This window comes from Chrysochloris asiatica, unplaced genomic scaffold (genome assembly GCF_000296735.1).
Source record: "Chrysochloris asiatica unplaced genomic scaffold, ChrAsi1.0 scaffold00004, whole genome shotgun sequence".
Taxonomy (NCBI): domain Eukaryota; kingdom Metazoa; phylum Chordata; class Mammalia; order Afrosoricida; family Chrysochloridae; genus Chrysochloris; species Chrysochloris asiatica.
In genome coordinates this window covers 1382016-1395449 of record NW_006408522.1, presented here as the reverse complement: position 1 = coordinate 1395449, position 13434 = coordinate 1382016, and positions in this window count along the sequence as shown.

Here is a 13434-nt window from a genome sequence, read left to right as displayed (position 1 = left end):
AACCGTTGACAAGATCTGGCTGACCCCTGACCCAAGCTGGGCCACTCAGAGCCTTCCTTGGAGTTAAGAAATAGGCTGAGAGGGGCAGGTTTCATCTGGAGCTGATGTAACTGGGAACAAAAGGGTAGTTGTCTTCTCCTGCCCCCTGGACAGGGAAGCTGAGAAAACAGGATTGTGGGGCGTGTGGGATGGAGTGAGGCGGCCCAGCATCTCAATGGCCTTCCAGTCCCTGTCCATCCCTTCCTGAGCCCTGACTACAGCTGGCCCCTAGTTTCCCTGAGGCCCCTGTTTGGTTTATGCTGGTTCAAGTTGGTATCTGCTCCAACTAACCAAGTACAGAAATTTAAGAAGCTCTTTTTGCTTCTGCACTCCATTTACTTAATTAATTTGTGAATTAATGTGTACCAGGTCTTGCCCTGTAGAAACAAATGCAAATAAGACATGTCCTTTCCCTTTAACAGTAAATAGGTAACTGTAGCAGAGACTGGACCAGACTGGTGCCCTGATGGCTCAGTGGTTAAGTGTTTGGCTGCTAACCAAAAGGTTGGAAGTTCAAACCCATCAGCTGCTTCACAGGAGATAGGCGTCGCAGTTTGCTGCAATGACGACAATAAAGAAAGTTGTTGTTAAGTGCCATTTTGACTCATAGTGAACCTGTATAGGGTTTCCAAGGAGCGGCTGGTAGGTTTAACCTACTGACCTTCTGATCCGGTGCTTTATACTACAGTGCCACACAGCCTAGGAAACCCCATGGGACAGTTCTACTCTGTCTTATAGGGTTACCATTAGTCGGAATCCATTTGAAGATCATCAAGTTGATGGCTATTTTTTATTCTTCATTCTAGCATGACCTTCAGTCACTAACTTCGAGTGCATTAACTGCCTGCCAAGGAGCAGGGCTAGGGAATAGGAGGGGGGGAAGGGGATCTCAGGAGGAGGGCAGAGGAGGAGTTGTCTGCAGAAAAATTAGGGGGAAGGGGCATGAGCATAGAAGGAACACCAGTCCCAGAAGGGGTTCATGCTAGTTCCCACCCTTTGTCCATTTCCTTCTTCTTTACCCAGAAAACTCCACTCTATCCAGGTGATGGTGTGCCCCTTAAAAATACTCAACTTCCAGGGTCCTCTGTAGCTAGAATAGTCCTGGGATATAGTTAGGGCAGAAGTCTGCTGGTTGGAGCTTCTAGAATATAAAGGTTTCAACTCATGGGAGCCTCACCTTTGTGTCTTGTCTTTCTCCTTTATCTGGATTCTAGCTGTGACACCTGAGACAGCTGACATCATTTGCATCCATGAGGATGGAAGCTACCTGTGAAGAGCCACAGAGCAGGAAATAGAAGCTTGGGTTCCCAGTGCCAACTCTCAGCCACACACCAGCCCTGGGCCACCTACTTCTGTACTGCTGGTTCCCGGTCACTTGGGCAGATATTCCTTTACTTGCAGCTAAACATTTTTCCTAGTTAATGCAGAGTTTTCTGATAAAAGACTTCTGTGGAAAAAATAAGTTTGGGCATACTAATCCCCATGCCCAAAGATTCACAAAATAGATGGCTACAGACTCTGAAAAATCTTGAAGACAACTGTTTAACCTAATGCTCCCCCAAATGTTGATACCCCCAGTAGCCCCCTTCTTTCCTAGGACATCAATGAGCAGCCTATGGAATGTGCTTTGGAAAACAAATTAGAGTTAAGTATGGGCTTTGGAGTCAAAGAAAATCTGGATTGGAATGAGATTGCTATTCCATAAAATGAAGGAGGGTCTTACAGATTAAAGACAATCCATAACCTGATATTGTAATCTAGTCAGCCATCAATAATTCTCATTAGCTACTAGGAACATGTTTTAGGAGGAATATGGTGTTAGTGACAGAAAACCCCAGATTGAGTCCTGTTTCTACCATTCTGTGACCCTGGATGAGTCACTTTACTTCTTAGCATCTGTATTTCTGAACTGTAGTGGAGAGATTATAATGTATGTTCATTTGGAAAGCAGACCTCGGGGGGGCGGAGGGGGCAGGCATGAGGAAAAATATAGATAGATGCTCACCCAATGTCTCTGATCAGTGTCAGATTGCCCAATAAGCAAGGTAAGCACAGGCATACTTGTGCTTATTTATTAATCTGTAGTGAACAATTTCACTTTCTTTTTTAAAAATCACGTCAAAGATTATGCTTCTTGGTGTGAGTGACATCTGCTCTCTCTCCCAACCCCACAGCATCTTCCTATGGAATTGAAGCCTCTTTTCACATTTAAAATCCCTGGCATGGAACAAGTACCCAATAAACAAGGTAAGCAGGCTTGTGCTTACTTATTAATATACAGGGGACAGTTTCACTGGGGTTATGGTAAAAAAACATGTGAAATTGTTTACTACAGATTAGTAAGTAAGCACAAGTCAGCTCATGCTTACCTTGCTTACTGAACACTCTGACCCTGCCCATGGCTCTGAGTCCAGGGCTCTGTCCACCAGACCCTGCTGCAGGTCTCTGCAGGTCAGCTTGGACCCCACCTTCTCCCCTGATAGGACCACAATGCTCAAACATGTTAGCGTAGGACGTTGGGCAGCCAGGATGTGCTTCCATATTTTCTTTGTCAGGTGTCTGTCTCTCTCTAAACTCATTTCCCCATCTTCCCATAGATATGGACTCCTCTGGGGGCTTCAGTCAACTCTGTCGCCTTATAACCCAAGAAGCAGAGCTCAGTGCAGCCTCCCAGCCTTTGCATATGCAGGGCCTTTCATCCAGCACTGCCAGCAGCCAGACCACCAGGTTCTGGATAGTTCTGATTGGAGACTTTTTTTAAAGCATATATTATGAGTTAAGTGATAGTTTACGTTGCGGAAAGTCAGTTTTGCACTCAACCAAGCACACTTTGCTTCATTGCAATGATTACAATCCTCTCCATGCACCGTCGGCCAACAGTATTTGCCTCTATTCCCTCCCCTCTCTCCCTTGATGTTCACAACAACACACAGGAATATACAGCTGTTTAAACAACCAAAGGGCACATTTTGCAATCCAGCCTCCTGTCCTCCAGCACTCAGCCTTTCTCTTTCCCTGAATCTAGAGTCCTCAGCAGCTCTATCTTTCCATGCCATCACCTCTGCCTCCATCTCTGGTGTCACTGCTTCTCTGGTTAGGATCTCACCGTCTGTTCCTGTTCTTCCATTTGATGGTTCTAGGGTCCTCTGTTGCTGGAATGCAAGATTAACTGTTACCCCCTCTATTGTTACATAACTTCTATTTTTCAGTTCTGATCATCACAATTAGTCATGATAACAATTACTCCCTACTGGATCCAAAAAATAAAATAAAATAAAAATCTTATACCCTACCCTTCTCCTTTTACCATACCCAGCTAGGGGTTCCACCTCTCCCCACTTGCTCTGAAACTAAACTCCCTCTTGAAAACTTGCAAGCCAGCCACTTCATGCCTCTATAGCTCCCCCACCTCCATTTTGACAGCCAATGCCCAAGTTGCCCATCCCTATCAACCCTGTGTACTGAGGGAACAGGCTTGATCTTTGATGTGAAGACGTCTCTCTGATTGAAATCTTGATGCAGTTTCCCCCATGAGCCTCAGTTTCCTCCTCTGTAAAAGGAGGGGGGTGCACCCTATGGTCTCAATGAAGATGAGGAGAGGTAAGAGTGATTGCATAGGGTTGTAGAGGAAATTATACATGTGTGTGCATATATGTATATATACACATACATGGAGTCCTGGGGTGGCACTGCAGGATAATGCACTGGACAGCAAGGTCAATGGTTCAAATCCAACAGCCAGTCCTTGGAAATCCTATATAGGGTTGCTATGAGTTGGAATCAACTTGATGGCACTTAACAACAACTATATATATATATATATATCACTCTGGTAGCGTAGTGGTTATGAATCGGACTGCAAACCGCAAGGTCAGAAGTTTGTAACTACCAGCTGTTCCACGGGAGAAAGATAAGGTGTTCTGCTCCCGTAAAGATTGATAGCCTCAGAAACCCTGTACAGGGTCGCTATGAGTCAGAACCAACTCCACGGCACACAGCCACCACCACCAAGTATAACTTTAAATATATATATATATATATGCTGTGGTGGCGGTAGTGGTGTGCCATGGAGTCGGTTCTGACTCATAGTGATCCTGTACAGGGTTTCCAAGGCTGTCAATCTTTACAGGAACAAATAGCCTCATCATTCTCCCGTGGAATGGCTGGTAGTTTCAAACTGCTGACCTTGAGGTTAGCAGCCCGACTCATAACTACTATGCTATCAGAGCTCTCTCTCTCTCTTTCTCTCTAGTTATATATATATTAACATCGACCTTGAGGTTAGCAGTCCAGTGGTGATCCTATTGTGCTATATCTATATTTATGTCAATATGTCTATAAGTGATAACATGCAATTATTATTTCGTGGAACTGGCTCCACGGGACACCACCACCACCACAGTATTTAATATTTTATTGTGCATCTACTAGGTCCCATCACCATGCTGCGATGTACTCATCCTATCTCATCAGTGCTGCCTACAGGCAGGTGAGGCAGCTGCCATCTTGCTTTTCTCAGGCAGAAACTGAAGCCCAAAGTTTAGAGAGAAACTCGTACAAAGACTCACAGCCACCCCCTGGTAGGCACTGGGCTCAGACTTGAATCTTTGTCTCTTGCCCCTAGAACTTTCCACCCCATTCAGAGCTGCCTCTCTCCCTGCCACTGTGGAAAAGGTACTTATTCCAATGGAATACTATAGGGAAAGTTGGCATGAGGGTAGACAAGAGCTGGCATGAGAGAGGGGTGATGGACTTAAGCTTCCTTGTGGAACCTGGAGAGCTAAAATCCCCATCCTGTTTCCTCCCCAGAAAGAGAAAGCTTAAGGTTACAATGAGCAGAACCAAGTCTCAGAAATCAGAACCTGAGATCATCGGGAGCCTTCACATTCAAGGCAGGACTAGCAACGCCTTGTCTCTCTCCCCTGCTTGGTCCCTCCTGTCTGCCAGGACAAGAGGGTTCTGTCACCTGTGGAGTACCAGAGGCCCCTTAGGGTGTAGGTAGAAGAGATTGAAAGGAACTTGAGTTTCTTTCCCACAAACCCCTGATGTTCAGTGGTCAGGTCTCCCTGCCCTGTCTCCCCCTCCTATCTCCTCTTTCCTTTCTGAATGGTAGAGCCCTGAAGAGATATCACCATTTACCCCAGGCCATCTGTTTTGGGTCTGGAACCAGAGCACTAGAGGCCTGTCCTGTGTCTGTGTCCAGAGTGTGTGAGCAGGACAGGGGGACCGCTGTTGAATACACACAGCTACCAAAGTATCTTCCCAACGTCAGAGCCTTAAACTGTGCTGTGAAAAATCATCCATTTCCTTAGGACATTGAAGCTGCATGTCTTTGGGTGTTACAAATGCACACGGTTGCTAATGGAAAGGGTGGCGGTTCGAATCCACCCAGAGAGGTCTCAGAAGAAAGGTCAGGTGATCTACTCAGAAAAACTAGCCACTGAAACCCCTACAATGCACAGCTCTACGCTGACACACGTGGGGTCACTGTGAGTGGGAGTTGACTCAGCAGTTCGAACAGCAACTGGTTTATTATAATGGAGAGGAACAACAAAGCCATAATTGTTTTCTTTTTACATTATTTCTTAAAATAGCACCATTATATTTTGATTCAACTAGCATGTATTGAGCACACACAGTTGCCAGGTGCCTTGTTTGGTCCCTATGAAGGAGGACTGAGGCTCTAACAGATGAGGCCACACAAGAAGGGAAATCTCAGTCTATCAAGAGAGATGAGCCACAGGCAAGCGGAGCACATCCTTTGGACCCCGAGATCCCTGCACAGAGAAGCAGCGGCGGCAGAGGCGGCAGCACCAGAACATGAGACAGAGCAGTGGGCTTCCCAAGGCCTGGAGCAGAGCAACTCAAGCTGAGCATTTGTTCACATTTACCCAGAAGGCTACAGGAGCTTTGTAATGCTGTCTGAGCAGGGCTGAGAGGCCAAGGACGAGAGAGAGGCACACCCTGGTACAGCTGAGATGCAGCTGGCCTGACCATAGAACTGCTGTATCCTGAGTCATTTCTGATCCTAAAGTGTACCCTGTTAACTTTAAATAAACCCCATCATTTTGTGTGTGTGTGTGAGAGAGAGAGAGAGAGAGAGAGAGACAGGGATGAGAGGCAGAGCTGGGTGATGGCTCTTTTCAGAGAGACTGTGGGCGGTGGTGGCCAAGCTCAGAGCCCAGTCCTGTCACTGTCACCTATGGGACCTCAATTTACCTATCTGGAAAATTCAGAAAGTAGTGGGAGAGATTAGGACTCATTTCCCAAGGCATTTGGCCATGAAAGGTGATCCCCTAAAAGTCAAGGTACAAGTCCCTTTTATCCCAGGAATATTCCTTTTACTTATGCTTTAGGATAGACACCTTTTTCATAATTAATACAAATTTATTCAAGACCATGAAAGAAAAGAGGAAACTCTGTTAAACTGTGCTTTATCACAGCCTCTGTCCCCCAAGAGTCTCTCTTGGAGGAAATCACTGAGTTGCTGTATCTGGACGTGACTGGTCTGATGTTTCCTCCACGATGGGGTCTGAGAAACGCCACAGTCCTTTCCTAAATCACACTGGACATGTATCTGCAGACCTCCTGTACCCTGCTCCTTGATGAGGACTAGTTTCAGCATTTGTACGGTTCTCTATATCCCCCTCCTTTCATAATTACATCCCACAAGCACCTGGGGTCCTAGAACATGGGGCAGGGCCTGTTCCTTCCACAGCATGTCCACTGCTATCCAGAGACTTTCTCCCTGCCCCTGCTGTGTGGCTGCCTGAGGACAGATTACCCCTCTCTGACAAGCCCCCAGACACAGAAAGGCTCTTACACCTACCCACCTTTCTCCCATCCCTCAGGTGGGAACCACAGAGCCCCGGAGCTCAAAGGCCTGGCTCCCCTCTCCGGGAGAGAGGAAGAGCAATGCTTTCATTTCCTTCACCATAAAAATGTGATGCTGAGCACTATTCTCAGCACGTCACCCTGCCACCTAAACTTGCCCAGCCTCCTGGATTTCTCCAACAGGAGTGAATTTCTTCTGGCCTTCCAACTGCCCAGCATCCTAAGGTAGACTGAGCCCCAGCTCAGAGCCACTTCATTCTCTGTGTAATTGTGACTCTAAACCTCAGTTTTACTGCCTATTAAGTGGGGAAGGAGCCTCTTGCTGCTGGGGCAGGGTATGAAAGGAGATGCTCAGGTGGTATCTGCACAGAGGTGTCCCCTCCCATGTGTCCTTCTGAGTTGTCCTACAGCTCAGGGGTCTCTTTTGATGACAAATGACAGAACTCCAACTCAGTCCCCCTTAAACATAAAAGGGGATTTACAGGAGGGACACTAGGGAGCTCTGAGGATATGGCATCTACTCCACGTGTCCCCTCTGGTTTCTCTGCCTGCTTCATTCTTCTTTAACGTCCACAGGCCTTGTCCACCCAGCAAGATCCCAGGTCACCAACAAGCCCTGAAGGGCTAGGAGGACATCTTTTTCCCTGTGTGGGGTGGCAATTCCAAGGAAGATGTCTCATTATTCCATGGACCATGTCCTTCTGAGGACAGGGTCAGGTACTAAGAATGGCCTGGCCTGAGTCACAGGCCCCTCTCTGGGGCTCAGGGGGTGGAGCTTTGTGATTGGCAGTTCTCTAGAATCACATGATGCGGTGCGGCAGGGTTGCTGCCGTTTTAAAAACACACGAAGGTACATTGGGGCACCACATTCTTACCTGTGTTTTCTAAAGGTGACATTAGAGTAGCTTTGCACTCATTGCTCCTACAAGTATCTTGTTCAGTGTGAAAGATTGGGAAGAAACCGCAAAAACACAGAACTATAAGGGCCTTCAGAAATCCTTCAAAGAAGTGAGCTGATATGGACCTGGGGGCTCAGGACCAGTCTCAGGGGACACCAAAGTCAATTGGCAATACATAGTCTACAAAGACACCGTTTCTTATTCTACCTGGAAGAGTAGCGACTGGGATCTTCAAAGCTTGTGAGTGGTGATCTTAGGTACAATGATTGATCTCTTCCTGTTTAGAGGAAAGGAGATTCAAGAAAGTGGAAAATGTGTGGAAATGAGTACAATGGATCATGTGAACATCACTCTGCACGACCCTGAGCCCAAAACTGGATGGTGCCTGGCTCCCACCACCAACTACTCTGAAAGCAATTACATTACAAAGCCCTGGATAGAGAGAGAAAAATGTGGACCAAAACTCAAAATCATAAAGACCAGGCTTGGATCATGGCCCTTAGTCATGCTTCAGCTCCAAACTCACCCCATGGCTCAATTTTCAACCTAATAATATTGTCAGGTGCCTTTGAGTGGTCTCTGACTTCTAGAACCCTATACATAACATGGAGTCCTTGTGTGGCGCTGTGGGTTAATGCACCAGACTTCAAAGTCGTTTGAACTGCAAGGTCGGTGGCTCAAGCTCACTAGTCATTCTTTGGAAACCCTATACAGGGTAGCTATGGGTTGGAACCGACTCGACGGCACTTAACAACAACAACATACACAACAGAAAGAGAAACACGACCTGGTCCTGAGGCCTCCTCACAATTGTTCTGATTGAGCTCATTGTTGCAGCCGCCGTGCCAATTCATCTTGTTGGGAATAGGCACATCTATAAGGTGAACCATAACACGAGGAGAGTATGTACACCTTAGAAAAAGCAACCATTGGAGATCACAAGGGTAGCATTTACTGAAGCAGAGTTCAGAAGGATTAGAGAAGAAAGCATGGAAACAGGAAACAGGGAGGAAGTGGGCTAAGTGATGTCCCATAGTAGGACCTGTAGTCAATGACAGAAAACAAAATGCGTAGGGAAACTTAAATGGAAAACCGATCTGCTCTGTAAACCTTCAGCCCACTCACAATAAAAAGTAAAAAACAAAAAAAAGTGTGCTCACACGTAGCAGGGTGGCCATGTAAATTATCATCCACTTGGTGGATTATCTATACTTGGTTATTGTTGTTGTGACATGCTGTGGAGTCTCTGTTGACTCATAGCGACCCTATATAGGGTTTCTGGAGCTTTAAATCTTTGTGGGAGCATAAAGCCTCATCTTTCTCCCTTGAAATGGGACCTTGTGTTTCACAGTCCCGTACTTATCATATGGTGCCACTACGTTCCCGTCTATACTTGATAAAATGGCCAGATGATTTATTACCCATTCCAGGGCACTGATGAGAGAAAAAGAGGGGTCAATACTAATTTTTCTGGGCAGCAGGTATAAATCTGGCTTTCCCAGTCAAATTTAGACATGTGATCACCCTATTAATTGGAAACTGGGATCTATTTCTTTATCTCTTTAGTTTTTGTGAAAATCTGGGTAAATAACTTATCTCGAATATATAGATGAAGAAACTGAGGTTGAGAGTAAGAAGGAGACGTGCCTAACGCCAGACAGCTAGTTAGGGGTGGCCTCTGCCCTATAACCTTCTAGGGGTTCAGGCCCCAGGACAGCTCCTAGAGTCAGGGCCAGAAAGATACAGATAGTTCTGGAACTTTAAAGGCAGAGGAAACAGCTATGATCTGGCCCACGGCAGGGGAATGGATAAATTGACCTCTGAGGGCATCTATACATGTGGAATAACGAAAGTGCCAGACCCAGCTAGGTTCCGAGGGCTGCATTGTCCTACAGAAACCACATGAGGGCGGCCTCGCACCAACAAAGACAGGTGCCTTGAAACGTTCTCACATACGAGAATGTTAATGCAGCCAACAACAGCCTTTCATTTTTTGTTAACTGATTTTTACTTTCTTTTTCACTTTGAAACACTATCATACTTTCAAGAAGCTGCAAGTAAGTATTAATACATTTTATTGCTGACCACTATGATTGTTGTTGTTGTTATGTGCCGTCGAGTCGGTTCTAACCCATAGTGACCCTGAACAGGGTTTCCGAGGCTGTAAATCTTTACGGGAGCAGAGAGCCTCATCTTTCTTCCTCGGAGCAGCTGGTAGTTTCGAACTGCTGACCTTGCGGTTCGCAGCCCGATTCGTAACCACTACGTTACCAGACCACTATGATTAAGTGTCTGAAATAATTCCCCAACTCCCCCAAATTCTTTAGTGTGTGTTTCATACAGAGATGTGCTCTTAAAGGGCCTCTTACACACACTCTCTCTCTCTCTCTTACTCACTGTCTCTCTCTCACTGTCTCTCTCACTCACTCTTTCACTCACTCACTCTTTCTTTCTCTCTCAAAGACCAAGTGCTCATCTTAGACATTTCTGTATTTGAAAAGCCTAGCCCAGGGCTGGACACACAGTAGGTGCTCAATAATTGTCTACTGAAGGTGAAAGTAGTTGTGATTCATAGCGACCTTCTGTAGGGTTTCTGAGGAGCAGCTGGTGGGTTTGAACTACCGACCTTGTGGTTATCAATCCAGTGCTTATCCTCCAGTGCCACACCAGGAGTTCTGATAAACATATGTGGATAGAATGATCCCTGGTCAGCCCATAGAGGAGCCTTGGCAGTGAGGTGGGTAACACATTGTTCAAAACCCTCAGATAGTCTATGGGAGAAAGAAGAGGCTTTATGCTCCTGGAAGGTTTCACAGCTTCAGAAACCCCACAAAGGTGGCTATGAGTGGGAATTGACTTGATGCCAGTGGGCTTAGGTCACCCCACAAAGCTACTAGGGTGAGTACTGTCCTGAACCCTGGTAACAGAGAAAACGGTCCTGTCTTAATCTGGCAGTCAAGACCCTTTCTGAACTGGTCTCTGTCTTCCTCTCCAGTCCTCTTTCTTCGCATTCCTGGCACTGAATTGGCCTTCTCCCACGATAGCTGTGTCTATACCTGTGCTCTCAATCTGATGGCCTTCCCTTGGGTCACCCCACCCTCCAAACCATCTCTGGACCACCTCAGCCTCAGCCTCTTCCCTGATCCTTCCTGACCTAGGGCCCACACTGCCTGTCCACCAGTTGTCCGTTACATATAAATGAGTGAAAGACTTGTACACTTGGTTCTGAACCTTCACCTCCCTATTCTTCCTGTGTCTGCCTCTGTTAGCTGTTTATCCTGATATTTGTCTCTGTGACTCCAAGTACTTGAACTGGGATATCTTGATTTTTCCAGGCAGGCATTATCTACTGTCTTACCCTTATGGAGGACACCCCGGGTGGAACAAAGACTAACTGGAAGGTCGGTGCTTTAATTCCACCTAGAGACACTTCAGAAGAAAGGTCTGGTGAGTTACTCCAGAATCATCAGATCATCAGAAAAGCCCCAAACCAAAGCCACTGCTAATAAATCGATTCCTCTCACAACGGCTCTCTTGGCTTTCTGAGAAGATCTCATCCTTTGGGTTTCTGAGACTGTAAATCTTTGTGTGAGCAGACTACCTCATCTTTCTCCTTTGGAATGACTAGTGGGTTTGAATCAGTGACCTTTGGGCTAGCAGTCCAATGCTTAATCCCCTGTACTACCAGAGCTCCACTGTGAAATGACGGGGGGAGGGGGATCTCTGTGAATCAGAAAGGACTGGACATGATATGGTGGTGGTAGAGGCGGTGCCACCCTGGAAAGATGAGGATTTGGTTCCTTCTCAGGCTGCCTTGGTGCTTCTGTTATCATGACATGTAAATGCTCTATAAGGAGCCCTGGTGGTGCAACAGTCAAGTGCTCGGCTGCTAACCCACAGGCTGGGTGTTCAAAGCCATCCAGCAGCTCCATGGGAGTACGATCTGGCGATCTGCTCCCCTAAAGATAGCAGCCTAGGACACCCTACAGGGCAGTTCTGCTCTGTTACATGACGTTGCTATAAGTTAGAGTGCTCCTTGTACAACAGCTAACAACCACCACCAAGTATTTCATCCACATGGCCGTACTTTTCCTTTTACTCAACTTTTTGCTTTTCTTCAAGCCAACTCTTGTTTAGAGTTTGCTTTCGTTTGCTCGATTTTCTTTGTACTCAGGAGCCTTTGTTTCTTAGGAATTCCATAACAAAATAACACATAGTGGGTGACTTTTAAGAACAGAAATACGTTGTTTTACAATTCTGGAGGCTAGAAGTCCAAACCAGGGCCTTGGCTACACTGATTCCTTCTGAGGGCTCTGAGACAAGAACCGTCCTTGCATCTCTCCTAACTTCTGGTGGCCTCCAGCACATCTTGACTTTGAGCTGCTTCTGCCTCAGTTATCCATTCTTTCTCTGATCAAAGTCTCCATGTTAGTTCTCCTCTTTTTAAGCTGCCACGCAGATGGGACTGGGACCCACCCTACTTCAGTAGGACCTTTTGTCAATGTACATGGTCTTCAAAGACTCCATTTCTAAACCAAGCCACAGTCATCACAGGTCTTCCTAATTTCTTGGCAGAGATGAGTGAGTGCCTCCTGTGCTGCCTCACTTTCTTGACAGTGAATAAGGAAGACCGTAGAAGATTTGGTGCTTTAGAGTTATGGTGTTTGAGGAGAATATTGAAAGTGCCATGGGCTACCAAAAGAATCAGTAGATCCATTTTGGAAGAAGTGCAGCCAGAGTGCTCCTTGGAGGCCAAGATGGCCAAACTTCATCTTTCATACTTCGGACATATTGTCAGGAGGGACCAGTCACTGGAGAAGGATATCATGTTTGGTAAGGTGGAGGGTCAGAGAAAAAGAGGAAGATCCCCAGAGAGATGGATTGGCCAAGTGGCAGCATCGATGAACTCAAGTGTGGCAACAGTAGTGAGGTTGGCCCAGGATTGGGCAGTGTTTCGTTCTGCTGTTCATAAGGTCACCATGGGTAGGTACCAATTCGATGGCACCTAACAACAACAAGCTGTACTTTGAAATTTTCTATTCAACTCTTTAACGTCATCATTTCTCCCAGTCACTTTAGCTTCTCTACATTCATGAGCAAGTTTCAGAGTCTCTTCTGACATTCATTTTGTTCTTTTTTCCTTTCCTGTCTTTTTAAATGACCTTTTTCTTTCTTCATGTGTGATGTTCTTGATGTTATCTCACAGTTCCTCTGGTCTTCAGTCATTTGTGTCTAATACAGTAAATCTGTTCTTGAGATGATCTCTAAATTCAGGTGGGATATATTCAAGGTTGTATTTTGGTTCTCATGGACTTGTTTTAATTTTCTTCAGCTTCTGTCTGAACTTGCATGTGAGCAATTGATAGTCTGGTCCACAGTCTGCCCCTGGCCTTGCTTTGGCTGATGATATGGAGCTTTTATGTCTTCTCTTCCCACAGATGTAGTCACTTTCATTTCTGTGTATTCCACTTGGTTAGGCCCATGTGTGTCACTGTCGTTTATGTTGTTGCAAAGGGTATTTGCAGTGAATAAGTTGTTGGTTTTGCAAAATTCTATCGTGTAATCTCCAGCATCATTTCTATCACCAAGGCCATAGTTTCTAACTACCAATCCTTGCTCTTTGTTTCCAACTTTTGCTTTCCAATCACGAGTAATTGTCAAT